Source organism: Hordeum vulgare, chromosome 1H, assembly GCF_904849725.1.
Source record: "Hordeum vulgare subsp. vulgare chromosome 1H, MorexV3_pseudomolecules_assembly, whole genome shotgun sequence".
Taxonomy (NCBI): domain Eukaryota; kingdom Viridiplantae; phylum Streptophyta; class Magnoliopsida; order Poales; family Poaceae; genus Hordeum; species Hordeum vulgare.
Genome location: NC_058518.1, coordinates 320,626,667 through 320,646,204, shown reverse-complemented (window position 1 = coordinate 320,646,204; position 19,538 = coordinate 320,626,667).

The following is a 19,538-nucleotide window of genomic DNA, read 5'->3' as shown; positions in this document are numbered from 1 at the left end:
ACATCACACACAAGCCTTGCAAGCAATGTGACTTAGTGTAAGTTGCGGGATCTTGTATTACGGAACAAGTAAAGAGACTTGCCGGTAAACGAGATTGAAATAGGTATGCGGATACTGACGATCGAATCTCGGGCAAGTAACATACCGAAGGACAAAGGGAATGACATACGGGATTATATGAATCCTTGACACTGAGGTTCAACCGATAAGATCTTTGGAGAATATGTAGGATCCAATATGGGCATCTAGGTCCCGCTATTGGATATTGACTGAGAAATAGTTCTCGAACCCGCAGGGTCTGCACACTTAAGGTTCGACGTTGTTTTCTGCGTATTTGAGTTATATGGTTGGTTACTGAATGTTGTTTGGAGTCCCGGACGAGATCCAGGACGTCACGAGGAGCTCCGGAATGATCCGGAGGTAAAGATTGATATATAGGAAGTCCTGTTTTGGTCACCGGAAAAGTTTCGGGCTCATCGGTAGTGTACCGGGAGTGCCGGGAGGGGTGCCGAGGACCATGGGGAGGTGTGTCACACCCCAAGGGGTCTCATGGGCTATGGGAAGAGATAAAACAGCCCCTAGTGGGCTGGAATAAGTTCCCACTAAGGCCCATAAGGTTTGAGAAGGAAAAAACACAAGGTGGAAAGAGTTTCCAAGTGGGAAGGTCGAATCCTACTCCAAGTAGGATTGAAGTAGGACTCCTCCACCTCCAATTTCGGCCAAACCTTGAGGGTTTTGAGGCTGCCTCCTCCCCTCCCTCCCTCCTATATATAGTGGGGTTTTAGGCTGATTTGTGACAACTTTTGCCACGGCAGCCCGACCACATACCTCCACGGTTTTTCCTCTAGATCGCGTTTCTGCGGAGCTCGGGCAGAGCCTTGCTGAGATTAGATCACCACCAACCTCCGGAGCGCCGTCACGCTGCCGGAGAACTCATCTACCTCTCGTTCTCTCTTGCTGGATCAAGAAGGCTGAGATCATCGTCGAGCTGTACGTGTGCTGAACACGGAGGTGCCGTCCGTTCGGCACTAGATCGGAGCGGATCGTGGGACGGATCGCGGGACGGTTCGTGGGACGGTTCGCGGGGCGGATCGAGGGACGTGAGGACGTTCCACTACATCAACCGCGTTTCTTAAACGCTTCTGCTGTGCGATCTACAAGGGTATGTAGATCGGAAATCCCCTCTCGTAGATGGACATCACCATGATAGGTCTTCATGCGCGTAGGAAATTTTTTGTTTCCCATGCGCCGTTCCCCAACAGTGGCATCATGAGCTAGGTTCATGCGTAGATGTCTTCTCGAGTAGAACACAAAAGTTTTTGTGGGCGGTGATGTGCGTTTTGCTGCCCTCCTTAGTCTTTTCTTGATTTCGCGGTATTGTTGGATCGAAGCGGCTCGGACCGACATTACTCGTACGCTTACGAGAGACTGGTTTCATCGCTACGAGTAACTCCGTTGCTCAAAGATGACCGGCGAGTGTCGGTTTCTCCAACTTTAGTTGAATCAGATTTGACCGATGAGGTCCTTGGATGAGGTTAAATAGCAATTCATATATCTCCGTTGTGGTGTTTGCGTAAGTAAGATGCGATCCTACTAGATACCCATGGTCACGACGTAAAACATGCAACAACAATTAGAGGTCGTCTAACTTGTTTTTGCAGGGTATGCTTGTGATGTGATATGGCCAACGATGTGATGTGATATATTGGATGTATGAGATGATCATGTTGTAATAGTTAATATCGACTTGCACGTCGATGGTACGGCAACCGGCAGGAGCCATAGGGTTGTCTTTAAACTAACGTTTGTGCTTGCAGATGCGTTTACTATATTGCTAGGACGTAGCTTTAGTAGTAATAGCATGAGTAGCACGACAACCCCGATGGTGACACGTTGATGGAGATCATGATGATGGAGATCATGGTGTGACACCGGTGACAAGAAGATCGTGCCGGTGCTTTGGTGATGGAGATCAAGAAGCACATGATCTGCATGTGATGTTAATCCTTTATGCACCTTATCTTGCTTAGAACGACGGTAGCATTATGAGGTGATCTCTCACTAAAATTTCAAGACGAAATTGTGTTCTCCTCGACTGTGCACCGTTGCGACAGTTCTTCATTTTGAGACACCACGTGATGATCGGGTGTGATAGACTCAACGTTCACATACAATGGGTGCAAAACAGTTGCACACGCGGAACACTCGGGTTAAGCTTGACGAGCCTAGCATGTGCAGACATGGCCTCGGAACACATGAGACCGAAAGGTCGAGCATGAATCGTATAGTTGATATGATTAGCATAGAGATGCTTACCACTGAAACTATTCTCGAGTCACGTGATGATCGGACTTGAGATAGTGGATTTGGATCATGTACCACTCAAATGACTAGAGAGATGTACTTTTTGAGTGGGAGTTCTTAAGTAATATGATTAATTGAACTAATTGTCATGAATATAGTCTAATGGTCTTTGCGAATTACGATGTAGCTGGCTCTATAGCTCTACTGTTTTTATATGTTCCTAGAGAAAATTTAGTGGAAAGTTGATAGTAGCAAACTTTGCAGACTGAGTCTGTAAAACCAAGGATTGTCCTCATTGCTGCACAGAAGGCTTATGTCCTTAATGCACCACTCGGTGTGTTGCACCTCGAGCGTCGTCTGTAGATGTTGTAAACATCCGACATGCACGTTTCTGATTACTACACGATAGTTCAGTACAAAATACTTAATGGCTTAGAAGCAAGGCGCCGAAGACGTTTTCAAACGTCACGGAGCATAAGAGATGTTCTAAAGAGATGAAATTGTGATTTCATGCTTGTGCCCTTGTTAAGAGCTATGAGACCTCCGACAAGATTCTTTGTCCATGAAGTAAAGGAGAAAAGCTCAATCGTTGAGCGTGTGCTCAGATTATCTGAGTACGACAATCGCTTGAATCAAGTGGGAGTTGATCTTCCAGATAAGATAGTGATGGTTCTCCAAAGTCACTGCCACCAAGCTGTGAGAGCTTCGTGATGAACTATAACATATCAAGGATAGATACAATGATCCTTGAGCGATTCTTGATGTTTGACACTGCGAAAGTAGAAATCAAGAAGGAGCATCAATAGTTGATGGTTAGTAAAACCACTAAGTTTCGATAAAGGAAAGGGCTGGAAGGGAAACTTCGTGAAACGGCAAAGCAGTTGCTGCACTAATGAAGAGACCCCAGATTAAACCCAAGCCCGGTACTAAGTGCTTCTGTTGTGAGGGGAACGGTCACTGAGGTGGAGCAACTCTAGATACTTGGTAGATAAGAAGGCTGGCAAAAGTCGAAAGAAGTATATTTGATATACATGATGTTGATGTGTACTTTACTAGTACTCCTAGTAGCACGAGTGTATTGGATACCGGTTCAGTTGCTAAGTGATTAGTAACACGAAATGAAAGCTACAACATAAACGGAGACTAGCTAAAGGTGAGGTGACGATACGTGTTGGAAGTGTTTCCAAGGTTGATATGATCAAACATCGCACACTCCCTCTACCATCGGGATTGGTGTTAAACCTAAATAATTGTTATTTGGTGCTTGCGTTAAGCATGAACATGATTGGATCGTGTTTATTGCAATACGATTATTCATTTAAAGAGAATAATGGTTACTCTATTTGCTTGAATAATCACCTTCAATGGTTTATTGAATCTCGATCGTAGTGTTACACATGTTCATGATATTGGTGCCAAAAGATACGAGGTAATGATGATAGTACCACTTACTTGTGGCACTGCCACTTGAGTCATGTTGGTATAAATTGCATGAAGAGGCTCCATGCTGATGGATCTTTATACTCACTTGATTTTGAATCACTAGTGACATGCAAATCATACCACATGAGCAAGGCCTTGTTTTCATTGAGATGAAACAAGATAGTAACTTGTTGGAAGTGAGACCTTTTGATGTATGCAGTCCAATGGGTGCTGAGGCACGCAGTGGATATCATTATGTTCTTACTTCAATAACGATTTGAGTAGATACAAGAGTATTTACTTAATGAATCACAAGTCTGAAATATTGAAAAGTTCAATTCTGTTTCAGGAGTGAAGTTCGTCGTAACAAGAGGATAAACTGTCTACGATATGATCATAGAAATGAATATCTGAGTTACGAGTTTTGGTACGCAGTTAAGACAATGTGGAAATTGTTTCGCAGTTCATGCCACCTAGAACATCATAGTGTGATGATGTGTTTGTACGTCTTAGCCACACACTATTTGGTATGGTACATGCCATGATGTCCCTTATCGAATTACCACTATCGTTTATGGGTTATGCATTAGTGACAACCGCATTCACTTTAAATAGGGCACCGCGTATTTCCGTTGAGATGACACAATATAGATTGAGGTTTAGAGAAATCTAAACTGTCGTTTCTTGAAAGTTTGGGGCTTCGACACTTATGTGAAAAAGTTTCAGTCTGATAAGCTCGAACCCAAAGCGGATAAATGCATCTTCATAGGATATCCAAAACAGTTGGGTACATCTCCTATCTCAGATCCGAAAGCAAAGTGTTTGTCTCTAGAAACGGATCCTTTCTCGAGGAAAGGTTTCTCTCGAAAGAATTGAGTGGGAGGGTGGTAGAACTTGATGAGGTTATTGAACCATCACTTCAACCAGTGTGTAGCAGGGCGCAGGAAGTTGTTCCTGTGGCGCCTACACCAATTGAAGTGAAAACTGATGAAGGTGATCATCGAGCATCGGATCAAGTTACTACAAGCCTCGTAGGTTGACAAGATCGCATACTACTGCAGAGTGGTACGGTAACCCTGTCTTGGAGGTCATGTTGTTGAGCAACAGTGAACCTACGAGTTATGGAGAAAGCAATGGTGGGCCTGGATTCCGACAAATGGCTGGAAGCCATGAAATCCGAGAGAGGATCCATGTATGAAAACAAAGTGTAGACTTTGGAAGAACTACTTGATGGTCATAGGACTATTGAGTAAAGATGGATCTTTAAAAGGAAGACAGACGATGATGGTGATAAGTCACTATTAAGAAAAGCTCTACTTGTCGCAAAGATGTTTCCGACAAGATCAAACAGTTGACTATGATGAGACTTTCTCACTCGTAGCGATGCTAAAAGTCTGTTAGAATTATGTTAGTAGTTGCTGCACTATTTATGAAATATTGCACATAGGATATCAAAACATTGTTTCCTCGACGGTTTCCTTGAGAAAACATTCTATGTGATACAACCAGGAGGTTTTGTCGATCCTAAAGATACTAGCAAGTATGCAAGTTCCAGCGATCCTTCAATGGACTGGTGCAAGCATCTCGGAGTTGGAATATACACTTTGATGAGATGATCAAAGATTTTGGGTTTGTACAAGGTTTATGAGAAACTTGTATTTCCAAAGAAGTGAGTGGGAGCACTATAGAATTTCTGATAAGTATATGTGGTTGACATATTGTGGATCAGAAGTAATGTAGAATTTCTGTAAATCATACAAGGTTGTTTGAAAGGAGTTTTCAAAGGAATACCTAGATTGCGCTACTTGAACGTTGATCATCAAAGATCTATGGATATAGATCGAAAGCGCTTAATAGAAGTTTCAACAAGATGCATGCCTTGACATGTTTTTGAAGGAGTTCAAAATAGATCAGGAAAGAAGGAGTTCTTGGTTGCGTTGTGAGGCGTGAATTAGAGTAAGACTCAAAACCTGACCCCGACAGAATAAAGAGAATAGATGAAGGTCGTCTTCTATGCCTTGGCCGTAGAATCTGAAGTATGCCATGCTGGGTACCGCACCTGATATGTGCCTTGACTCAAAGTCTGTTGAGAGGTACAGAGAGTGATCCATGATTGAATCACTAGCAGCGGTCAAAATTTATCCTTAGTAACTGATGGACTATGGAATATTTCTCGATTATGGAGGTGGTTAAAAAGTTCATCGTAAAGGGTTACGTCGATGCAAGCTTTGACCCTAATCCGAATAACTATGAGTAGTGAAACGGATTCGTATAGTAGCGTAGATATTTGGAGTATTTCCGAATAGCACATAGTAGCAGCATCTATAAGATGACATAAAGATTTGTAAAGAACACACGGATCTGAAAGTTTCAGAACCGTTGACTAAAACCTCTCTCACGAGCAAGACGTGATCAGACCCCATAACTATATGGGTGTTGGATTCATTGGAATCACATGGTGATGTGAACTAGATTATTGACTCTAGTGCAAGTGGGAGGCTGTTGGAAATATGCCCTAGAGGCAATAATAAATTAGTTATTATTATATTTCTTTGTTCATGATAATCATTTATTATCCATGCTATAATTGTATTGATTGGAAACACAGTGCATGTGTGGATACATAGACAAAACACCGTCCCTTGTAAGCCTCTAGTTGACTAGCTCATTGATCAAAGATGGTCAAGGTTTCCTGACCATAGGCAAGTGCTGTCACTTGATAGCGGGATCACATCATTAGGAGAATCATGTGATGGACTAGACCCAAACTAATAGACGTAGCATGTTGATCGTGTCATTTTGTTGCTACTGTTTTCTGCGTGTCAAGTATTTGTTCCTATGACCATGAGATCATATAACTCACTGACACTGGAGGAATGCTTTGTGTGTATCAAACGTCGCAACGTAAGTGGGTGACTATAAAGATGCTCTACAGGTATCTCCGAAGGTGTTCGTTGAGTTAGTATGGATCGATACTGGGATTTGTCACTCCGTGTGACGAAGAGGTATCTCGGGGCCCACTCGGTAATACAAAATCACACACAAGCCTTGGAAGCAATGTGACTTAGTGTAAGTTGCGGGATCTTGTATTACGGAACGAGTAAAGAGACTTGCGGGTAAACGAGATTGAAATAGGTATGCGGATACTGACGATCGAATCTCGGGCAAGTAACATACCGAAGGACAAAGGGAATGACATACGGGATTATATGAATCCTTGACACTGAGGTTCAACCGATAAGATCTTCGGAGAATATGTAGGATCCAATATGGGCATCCAGGTCCCGCTATTGGATATTGACCGAGGAGTCACTCGGGTCATGTCTACATAGTTCTCGAACCCGCAGGGTCTGCACACTTAAGGTTCGACGTTGTTTTATGCGTATTTGAGATATATGTTTGGTTACGGAATGTTGTTCGGAGTCCCGGATGAGATCCAGGACATCACGAGGAGCTCCGGAATGGTCCGGAGGTAAAGATTGATATATAGGAAGTCCTGTTTTGGTCACCGGAAAAGTTTCGGGCTCATCGATAGTGTACCGGGAGTACCGGGAGGGGTGCCGGGGACCATTGGGAGGGGTGTCACGCCCCAAGGGGTCTCATGGGCTATGGGAAGAGATAAACCAGCCCCTAGTGGGCTGGAATAAGTTCCCAATAAGGCCCATAAGGTTTGAGAAGGAAAAAACACAAGGTGGAAAGAGTTTCCAAGTGGGAAGGTGGAATCCTACTCCAAGTAGGATTGGAGTAGGACTCCTCCACCTCCAATTTCGGCCAAACCTTGAGGGTTTTGAGGCTTCCTCCTCCCCTCCCTCCCTCCTATATATAGTGGGGTTTTAGGGCTGATTTGAGACAACTTTTTCCACGGCAGCCCGACCACATACCTCCACGGTTTTTCCTCTAGATCGCGTTTCTGCGGAGCTCGGGCAGAGTCCTGCTGAGATTAGATCACCACCAACCTCCGGAGCGCCGTCACGCTGCCGGAGAACTCATCTACCTCTCCGTCTCTCTTGCTGGATCAAGAAGGCCGAGATCATCGTCGACCTGTACGTGTGCTGAACGCGGAGGTGCCGTCCGTTCGGCACTAGATCGGAGCGGATCGTGGGACGGATCGCGGGACGGTTCATGGCACGGTTCGCGGGGAGGATCGAGGGACGTGAGGACGTTCCACTACATCAACCGCATTTCTTAAACGCTTCTGTTGTGCGATCTACAAGGGTATGTAGATCGGAAATCCCCTCTCGTAGATGGACATCACCATGATAGATCTTCGTGTGCGTAGGAAATTTTTTGTTTCCCATGCGCCATTCCCCAACATTGCGGACACTTATCTTCAACGAAGGCGGTAAGGCCTGCGTTCAAGTAATAGAAGTCCTCATAAAGTCCGGCGGCGCATAAGAACACATCGCTTGGCCACTCGCACGCTCGAACTTCTGCAACTCGGGCGACCGGATACTTGGGTTTCTTCTTCTCAGTTTCATCATCCTTGGGATCACGGCTTGAAGAGCCTCTTAAGAACCTCCTCATCTTTTCCCTTTTCTTCCTCTGAAAATTTCTGAAATTCTAGTGACTCTAAGGAAAAGTGAACAAGGCCCAACGAAACTCGTGGAAACTACTCCCACAAGTGCCTAGAGGCCATATCACGCATCAAAACTGCTTGGGACCAGCTAAAATTAGCATGCAAAGCTCAAGAACAGGGTCACCAAGGCAACAAAAATACCCGACGTATAAGGCACTAGAGCAAAAACTAATTGGACCAACAGAGGAGTCACTTACCAAGGAGCAATTTCCCCAAAACAGTTTGGTGAATGGTGCTTTGCACAAGGAGATCGGAAATCACAGCAAGAATAACAAGAACACGAGTTTGAGCTGCGAAACGATTTTTTTGGAGGTAGATGAAGCAGATGGGAGCTAGAATAAGTGGAGGGGGTGCACGTGGGCCCCACAAGCCTGGTAGGCGTGGCCAGGGGGGTGCCCGCGCCTCCAGGGCTTGTGTCCCACTAGTGCAGCCCCCTCTCCGTCTTAGTATTTTTCAAAAAATCCAGAAAAAATCATACTTGATTATCAAGACATTCGGAGAACTTTTATTTTCAGGGTACTTTTCTTCGGGATGCAAAAACAGAAAACAGGGAAAACTAAACTAAATCTATCATTTTTCTTCTAAGCAACCGAAGGTGAAAGCTTGGAACAGAGGTTTGTGACTCCTCGATTCATCCATCTCATGGTCATTGAAAGAAATCCGTCAATGAGGTTGATAAAGTCTGCTTGACAAACCTTTTCGAATCGCAAAAGAAGATGGAGAATTTTCGAATAGTCACTAGGTTACCTCAATGGGGATGTGTATATCCCCAACAATCAAATCATACTTCATCTTGGCAGTAGGTATAGGGCATTCCAAGCTCCCAATAAGAATCGATGATTTTTTTTCGATACATTGATGCAATGTACTCAATATTGTTTCTTCAGAAAGTGCACCATATGCTCATTACCGTTGACATGGAAAGTGACATTGCCTTTGTTGCAATCAATAACAGCCCCTGAAGTGTTTAAAAAGGGTCTTCCAAGGATGACCGCCATGGCATCATCCTCGGGAATATCTAGAATAACAAAGTTTGTTAAGATAGTGACGTTGGCAACCACAACAGGCACATGCTCGCAAATGCCGATAGGGAAAGCAGTTGATTTGTCGGCCATTTGCACATAGATTTCAGTGGGTGTCAACTTATCAAGTTCAAGTCTACGATAAAGAGAGAGAGCGGAATAACACTAACACCGTCTCCAAGGTCGCATAAAGCAGTTCTAACGTAGTTGCCTTTAATGGAGCAAGGTATAGTGGGCACTCCGGGATAACCTAGTTTCTTAGGAGTTCCACCCTTGAAGGTATAATTAGCAAGCATGGTGGAAATCTCAACCTCAGGTATCCTCCTCTTATTAGTCACAATATCCTTCATGTACTTAGCATACGGAAACATTTTGAGCATATTTGTCAAACGCATTTGCAAAAAGACGGGTCTAATCATTTCAACAAATCGCTTAAAATCCTCATCATCCTTTTTCTTGGATGGTTTGCGAGGAAAGGGCATGGGTTTCTGAACCCATGGCTCCCTTTCTTTACCATGCTTCCTAGCAATGAAGTCATTCTTATCTTATCTCTTATTCTTAGGCTGTGGGTTATCAAGATCAACAGGTTCAATCTCCACATCCTTACTGTTGCTAGGTTGAACATCTTCATGAACATCACTATTGATATTATCATTAGGCTCATGTTCATCACCAGATTGTGTTTCGGCATCAGAGACAGAGACATCGTTTGGATTCTTAGGTGTAATAGCATCAGGGTTGGTAGCGTGCAAGTTCCTATCATCTTTCTTCTTCTTCTTAGGAAGACTAGGTGCATTAGTGCTAACTCCTTGAGAATCTTGTTCAATTCTCTTAGGATGACCCTCATGATACAAAGGTTCCTCGGTCATTCTACCGCGTCTAGTGACGACTCTAACATAATTGTCATTCAACTCATTGCGCACGTCATTCTGAGCATTAAGTACTTGTTCTACTTGAGTAGTAACCATAGAGGCATGTTTACTCAGGAGCTTAAGATCATTGAAATTTCTGTCCACACAAGCACTTAAATGACTAAGCATACGAGCATTCTGTTCTAATTGTGTGCTATCATAGTCATTGAAATTCTGTTGTTTGGCAACAAAGTTATCAAATTAATCCATGCATAAGCTAGCAGGCTTATCAAAAGGAATATCACTCTCATTGAATCTACGAATAGAATTTACTTCTACTACCTGTATCGGGTTATCAAGACCATGGATCTCTTCGATAGGTGGTAGATATTTGACATCTTCAGATTTAATGCCTTTCTCTTTCAAAGATTTCTTAGCTTCTTGCATATCTTCAGGACTAAGGAATAGAATACCTCTTTTCTTAGGAGTTGGCTTAGGAGGTGGTTCTGGAATAGTCCAAGCATTCTCATTGCACAAGATATTATTCAATAGGATCTCAGATTGTTCTACAGTTCGTTCCCTAAAAACACAACCAGCACAACTATCCAGGTGGTCTCTAGAAGCATCGGTTAGTCCATTATAGAAGATATCAAGTATTTCATTCTTCTCAAGAGGGTGATCAGGCAAAGCATTCAGTAGCTGGACAAGCCTCCCCCAAGCTTGTGGGAGACTCTCTTCTTCAACTTGCGCAAATTTGTATATTTCCTGCAAGGCAGCTTGCTTCTTATGGGCAGGGAAATATTTCTCAGAGAAGTAGTAGATCATATCCTGGGGGCTACGCACACAACCAGGAGCAAGAGAAGTGAACCATGTCTTAGCATCATCCTTTAGCAAGAAAGGAAACAACTTAAGGATATAGTAGTGGCGGATCTTTCCCTCACTCGTGAATAGGGTGGCTATATTGTGCAGTTTGGTAAGATGTGCTACAACCGTTTCAGACTCATAACCGTGAAAAGGATCAGATTCGATCAGAGTGATTAACTTAGGGTTGACAGATAATTCATAATTCTTAGTGGTCACAAAGATAGGCCAAGAAGCAAACTTCGGTTCGTATTTCATCCTAGCGTTCAAATATTTTTCTTTCCACTTGCGCAGTAATTTCTCAACATCATAGCTATCCTTACAAGAAAGAAAGTCCTCAGCTATCTCTCCCTCCATAACATAACCCTCAGGCATATCAGGCAATTCATATCTAGGAGAGCTAGTTCTAACAGGCAAAATAGTAGGTTCTACTTCAATAATCTCAGCAGTTTGAGAAGTATCATCACATCTAGTAGCAACTCTAGCAATTTGTGCATCAAGGAATGCACCTAGTGGCAAAGTAGTATCAAGCATAGCATCATCACAAGTATCATGGATAGCAGAAGTAGCATCATCAAGCACACGTGACTCATCAAAATTTCTAGCAGGAGGTGGTGTCGCAAACTTACTCATAACTGAAGGTGAATCAAGTGCAGAGCTAGATGGCAGTTCCTTACCCGTCCTCGTAGTTGAGGGCAAGACTTTAGTTCTTGGATCTTTCAGATTTCTCATAGTGACCAGCAGACATAAATCCCAAGTGACTCAGAGAATATAGCTATGCCTCCCCGGCAACGGCGCCAGAAAATGGTCTTGATAACCCACAAGTATAGGGGATCGCAACAGTTTTCGAGGATAGAGTATTCAACCAAAATTTGTTGATTCGACACAAGGGGAAGCCAAAGAATATTATCAAGTATTAGCAGTTTAGTGGTCAATTCAACCACACCTGAAAGACATAGTATCTGCAGCAAAGTATCAGTAGCAACAGTAGCAACAGTAACTAGTAGCAACAAAGTGACAGTAGTAGCAGCAAAGTAAGAGCAATAGCAACAGAGTAATAGTAGCAGCAGTGAGAGCAGTAGTGGCAAAGTAACGTAGCAAGGACCAGTAGGAAAAACTCGTAGGCATTGGATTAGTGATCGATGATTATACCGGATGTTATTCATCATACAACGGTTATAACACACAGAGATATGTAACTAGCTCCAGTTCATCAATGTAATGTTGGTGAAAAGAACTTGCATGACATCTATTGTCCATCCCTCCCGTGGCAGCGGGGTCCTAATGGAAACTACGGGATATTAAGGTTCTCCTCTTATTAAAGAATTGGACCAACGCATTAACACTTGGTGAATACATGAACTCCTCATATTATGGTCATCTCCGGGAGTGGTTCCGGCTATTGTCACTCTGGGGTTGCCAGGTCATAACACATAGTAGGTGACTACAACTTGCAAGATAGGATCAAAAACACACATATATTGGCGACAACATAATAGGTTCAGATCTGAAATCATGGCACCCGGGCCCTAGTGACAAGCATTAAGCATGGCAAAGTAGTAGCAACATCAATCTCAGAACATAGTGGATGCTAGGGATCAATCCCCGTCAAAACTAACTCGATTACACGATAGATCTGATCCAACCCATCACCGTCCAGCAAGCCTACGATGAGATTACTCACGAACGGTGAAGATCATCATGGAATCGGCAACGAAGGAAGGTTGGTGATGACGATGGCGACGATCTCCCCTCTCCGCAGCCCAGAACGGACTCCAGATCTGGCCTCCAGAGGAAGAACAGGAGGTGGCGGCGCCTCCGTATCGTAAAACGCGATGAACTCTTCTCCTTGATTTTTTTCCGGACGAAAGGGACTAAATAGAGCTGAGAGTGGAGGCGGTGGAGCTTCGTGGGCCCCACAAGCCTGCCAAGCGCGGCCAGGGGGGCACCTGGTTGGCTTGTGGGATCTCAGCTCCAGCCCTCCGGTTGATTCTTGCGCCAGTATTTTTTGTATATTCCACAAAAAATCCCCATAAATTTCCAAGTCATTCCGAGAACTTTTATTTCTGCGCAAAAACAACACCATGGCAATTCTGCTGAAAACAACGTTAGTTCGGGTTAGTTCCATTCAAATCATGCAAATTAGAGTCCAAAACAAGGACAAAAGAGTTTGGAAAAGTAGATACGACGGAGACGTATCAATAGCCACCCAGTTATGTTGTGACGTTTGATGCACACAAGGTATTCCTCCGGTGTCCGGGAGTTGCATGATCTCATGGTCATAGGAATAGATACATAGACATGCAGAAAATAGTAGCAATAAATTGTCACGGTCATATGCTACGTTCATAGTTTGGGTCTTGTCCATCACATCATTATCCTAATGATGTGATCCCGTTATCAAGTGAAAACATTTGTCTATGGCCAAGAAAGCTTGACCATCTTTGATCAACGAGCTAGTCAACTAGAGGCTCACTAGGGACAGTGTGTTGTCTATGTATCCACACATGTATTTGAGTTTACAGTCAATACAATTCTAGCATGAATAATAAGCGATTATCATGAACAAGAAAAAATAATAATAACCAATTTATTATTGCCTCTAGGGCACATTTCCAACATGAACAGGAAGCCAATTACCCGTAGGGGGTATTGTGCTAAGAAAAGTGGAAGATATAATTGACCCCCATGCAGGACAATGGGACGAGGCACTTATTTGCAACGTCCTTTCATCAGTCGATGTGCATACAATTCTACAAATTGCTCTTCATGTGGAGGTCGTTGAAGATTTTGTAGCTTGGCAACATACAAGGTTTGGGACCTTTTCCGTGTGTTTGGCATACCATGTTGAATTTGAGCATCAGTTCGGACAACACTTGAATCGGACTGCCCCAAGTAGTGCCTCATTAAATGAAGCTTGGAAAGATCTTTGGAAACTTTGGCTACCAGGGAAGATAAAATGCTTTAGCTGGAAAGTGTTGAAGGGGGTTCTACCATGCTATGGTGTCCTTGCTAAAGACATATTCCTCTGATCCCGCAATGTCCGATCTGTTCCATTGGATTAGAAGATATACAACATTGCTTGTTCACTTGTTCCGGGGCGCACGTAATTTGAACGGAGTTAGGGCTATATCAGGAGATTGAACGGGTGGTTTGCTAGGACCAATCAGGCTCTATTAAGCTTGACAGCCTAATCTGGTTGGAGTCCTCAATACATAACATTCCTATAGCTGAGCTCGCCCTTGTAGCAATGTGGCTTATTTGACGACAAAGGAGAATCTATACAAAAGGTGAAATAGCTAAGATGCCTCAACAAGCAGCAATGACGATTCGTGTGCTGGCAACAATTTTTTTTACGAGCAAACACTCCAAATCAACCTACGCGAAAGCGAGATCATATATGGAAGAAGCCGGCGGAGGGAGTTGTTAAAATAAATGTTGATGCTTCTTTTCATGCGGATAGGTTCACGGGATCGTGTGGTGTAATTGCTCGCGACAACCGCGATAAGTTCCTAGGTGCAACGATTCATCTATTACCGCATGTGGCGAGTGTTGAAGTAACAGAACTAATCACTATTCCATGTGGGTTAAATCTTGGAGAAAATCTAGGGTTTACGGAGTTGGCAGTTGAGTCTGACTGTCTCAATGCACTTGATGTCATCCCTGATCCAAATACATATATGGGAACAGGCGTGCCAATCATAGCCGAGTGTTCTCTCCTGGCACTGAAGTTTGCTAGTATCACTTTTGATCACTGTAGTAGAGAGGCAAATTCGGTCGTGGATGCTTTAGCGAAACATTATATTAGTTCTGGCGAGTGTGAAGCATGGGAAACTGTCATGCTTAACTATATTCTTCACCATTATGTAAATAATCTGGCTATAATTTTATGAATAAAGTTTATGATGCTAAAAAAGTCCTATATGACGCTCTTTGCGTCAAGTTTCTAGGGCTTCGCGTAGAGCGTCGAGTTGGCGGGATTTTTGGGCCGTTTTCAGTTTCCACGAGTTCAAGATCCGAAAACGCTGCAACCGTGGGATATCAAACCCAGGATCTCGTCTTGACTCCTGAGAGAGAAGCCAATAAAACTAGCTGACCCAACGTGCTACACTCATTATAAGACAACACATACCATTAAGAACCAGACCTAGCGCAGAATCATTTTTTTTAAATTATGAACGCAATTTTTTTCTAAGGCATTGCAAATCTTTAAATTGTGAAAACATTTTCTGAAAATCGTGAAAAAAATTCTAAAAAGGTAACATATTTTGTAATTCCAAAACAAAATTCGGAAAAGTGAACATTTTCTTAAACTCCTGAAGAAACTGAAAACAAGAACATTTAAAAAAATGCACTATTTTGAAAAGAAAAACATTTTCTAAATTTCCAAACATTTTTTCAAAAAGTTGTGAACATTTCAACGAACAATATACGGAACAATATTGAAAAAATGATCAACTTCTTAAAGGTGAACAATTTTTTGAACTACTCAAAATGGACATTTTGCAAACAATTTTTGAAACATGAACATGTTTTAAATTAACGAACAATTTTTTATAATATGAACATATTTTGAAATACTAAACAATCTTCGAAACGTACAAATTTTGGAGCACGAACATTCCATTTTTTTTGCAAAAACATCAATTAGTTTTTGAATAAATGAAATGTCTTGAAAAAGGAGAACATTTCTGAATTTACGAAAAAATTGGAAATATGATTTTTTTTTAAATTTCTGATTTTTTTGAAATGGGAACATATTTTGAAACTTCGAAAAAATGAAAACATGTACATGTGTTGAAACAGGAACATTTTTTGCAAACATGTACATATGTAGAAATTCTCAAATACTTATTGTAACACGAAAACAATTTTGAAAATGCAAACATTTAAAAAGAATTGAGAAATAAACAAACAGAAAAGGAAAAAGAAACAGAAAAAAGGAAAAGAGAAAAGAGAAATAGAACAGAAAAAAGTCGGGCTTAGGAACCTTCTAGAAGTTTCCAAAAACCATATAAAACCGATTGGGAACCCCTAGAAAGTTCCCAAAACTAGTAGTAATACTGTACAAACAAGAAAAGTTACGCTACTAATTGGGCCGACCCACTGCGTCGATCGCTCTCGCCTCCATGTGCGAAGCGTCGACATTACGACGCAGTGAGCGGCGTATAGGATTTTCCCTTCGTTGCGGCAAGGAGTCGCTCCTCGCGGGCGTGCCTGACTGGGCTGGCCCATTGGTGCCGAGATTTGGACTTCAATGGACCCGACAACTCTTGAATTTGTGGCTATTAGAGAGGCCATGTCACTTACTGATGATCTTTTATGAGAGGAGGAGTTGTGGCTATTATAGAGGTCATGTCAATTATTGATGATCTTTTATGAGAGGAGGAGTTGTGGCTATTATAGAGGTCATGTCAATTATTGATGATCTTTTATGAGAGGAGGATACACGTGGCCTGAGATTGTAAGGTTGAGTGAAGGACATACAATAGAAAAATACAATGAGTTATGGAGCAATCACACATGAAATTATACATCACAAGGCTACATTTGTTAATTGCATTATACATCATGAATTTAAGAGCTCAAATATCGAAGCTCACAAACTCACGAGACATACTTATCCTTAGGTTCTAGCCGTCATGTTTGGTTAGGCCAGTTTAATAAACATTGTTACGGTGCAATAAAAAGCTTCAGAGTTTGTCTAAAAAATCTCTATATTTATCTTCATCTTTAGTTCTTTACTACTGATAATAAATCAAACTTTGTTTTTCTTAAAGCCACCCAACAAATCCACACGGACATATTACCACCATTGATTTGCCCACCGTGATTAAAGCTAACTGTTAAAATTAATCTAATCCAACGTCCAAATGTGTGCTTAGCAATTAGCATCTCAAACAGTCACAAGGGCTGATTATGCACATCGGTAATGGGTTTTCAACTAACACATGGAATGACAACTCGCTTCCGAGGGATGAGATGGTTCATCCATATGGCTGCATTGGACCAAATCCCTTCATGATGGTGTCCGAACTGATAAAAAATACTTCGGCTACCTAGAACAATCAATTTGTGGAAGCAATGTTCATGCCAATGGACGCACTAGTGGAAGCAATTTTCATAACAATGGACGCACTGAGTATACCATTGTGCACACGGAGTTTGCCGAATTTCTGGGCATGGAATTGTGAGAAACATGGTGTCTTTTGTGAAATTGACGTGCAAATGTTAGTAGCAACAAAGAAACACCGTGAGGCATGGCCGGAGGGACCGACCGGCCTTTCAAGTACTAATGCAGAAGAGGATGCATGGAAAACTTTGTGAAAAACCAATGTCCTGGCCAAGGTTAGAACTTTCTTATGAATATTATCTAAACACTCATTACCTACGAATGACGTTAGAGCACACACTCACATGACTCACTTTAGCTACTATGGACTTTGTGGGGTTTAGGACTTGTGGCGCAACTCACTGGTAAAGCGACGTCCTATACAAACAGGTTTTACCCGTTTTCTCGACGAAGTTTTAAACGGACGCCTTGTGTGTGTGTGTGTGATATGAGGGTCCATCCCACATGACACAGAAAAATCATCCACGATGTCGAGCGAGAGTGCAAATGTTTCGCAGAACTAAGTGTATGCGATGTATGCCTCTATCAGAGAGAAAAGACATTCGTCAACCGTTTGCGGCGTATCGTATTTCCCAAACACTCCATTCTTGATACTCGTGTGGGATCCTAGTACCATCGCACATGCTATTTTGAGGTGCAATATTTGTGATGCGCGCTATATCACAAACAGTTCATGATTATAAAGCGTGTACGATAAGGAGACTATCACACACATTAAGTTCTACTGTACCATATTTGATAGGATCTAAGAGCGGATACAGTTGTTTGTATAAAACCGTATGCGATAGTTGAAACTATCCCACACCTTGCATTGTTGATAAATGTTTGTGATATATAAAATGTCCCAAACATTTCATCAGTGGTACCCATGTAAGATGGATACGTATCGCATGTGTTCTTCTATGACCAACGTTTATGATAGGGGCGACATCATAAAAAGTTCATGATTCCAAAGTATGTGCGATAAGGAGACTATCACAAACATTTGATAGGAAGCAACTATGCGTGTTGTTGTTGTTAACCTCACAGGTTATTTCTTGGCTAACCGTGTGTGAAGTAGAGATTCATCGCACACGTAGTGAGTGGAGAAACGTGTGTGATCTTGAGGGATTATAAGCTGAGGGATGAAACTAACCTCGATGGAAAACTTCGATCACTCTCATTGTTGTCATGTGTAAGTGTCACATCCCTGATCCCTGTTAGGGTTTAGCAAGTTGTGCTCATGTCTTCTTTCCTTGGATCCAAGAAACTAAAATGAAATCCAAAAGCAAAGCAAATAAAACCAAAGCAAAACCCTAGCCACTCTTTATTCAAGAAATAATTCAACTACTGCCAAATCAGTGAATCCAAAATGGCCATTAGAAAAGTTCATCTTTTCTGATAAATTTTGAAAACAAAATATCACAGGTGAAATATATTTTCAAAATTCTTTTGGCATTTTAAATTTACGTTAAAAGCTGCTGAAATCAATTATATAATTGATTTCAAATATTTCAAAGTTTCCAAAAATGTTGAAAACTTTATATGTGGTTGGAAATATTCCAACTAAAACTCCAGTATCATTCAAACTATTTTAGGAATAGTTTGGACCCAAAAATAAATTAAAACAAAGTCAGTAAGTAAATATCAGAAACATAAATGAAAAAAATGGAAAGAAACCTTATCTGTCGCTCACGTGAGGCCCAGCCCACCTCCACGCATGTCGTCTTCCTCCTTCGCCAGTCGGAGGAGGAGGTGGCTGCCGCCCCTCCCGGCACGCCCACGCACCTACGTGCACGCCTGCTTCACCCCGATGCGCTGGAGAGGGTGGATAAGTCTCCCGGGATCCATTCCCACCTCTTCCCCCTCCTCATTCGCGCTCTCTCCTCTCTCTCTTCCTTGGCCGCCATGACCGCGAGCTCGAGCTCGAGTTGGGCATCGCTCCGGCCGTCCTCCCCCGCCCCTGAGTGTGTCGTTCGCTCCGCCTCGTCAAGCTGGTCATCACTGCCAAAGGAAAGAAGCCCCCGAGCCTTGCATCGCTGGATCTCCATCGTCTTCTTCCTTGGATCGCCGACGTTCACCACCGCCGTTCTCCCTCCTCAGGCCATCCCCGAGCACGCTTTCGATGCCGTTGCACTCCTTGTGAGCTCAGGGTGCTTTCCCCCTTGTTTCCCCTCTCGATTTCGAGCTCTAGGCCTAGTTTCACCGGAGCCCGACGAGGACTGTCGCGGTAGCTCGTCGCCGGTGGCCCTATGGTGACCGGTTGGTCCATCTAAGGCCTGCAATGGCTCCAGATCTTCGCGTAGATGCTCTAGGAGCCCAGCCCCGCGCGAAATGCCCTATGTTTCGATGACCTCGATGATGGCCGAGCTTCGGCCGCATCAAGCTCA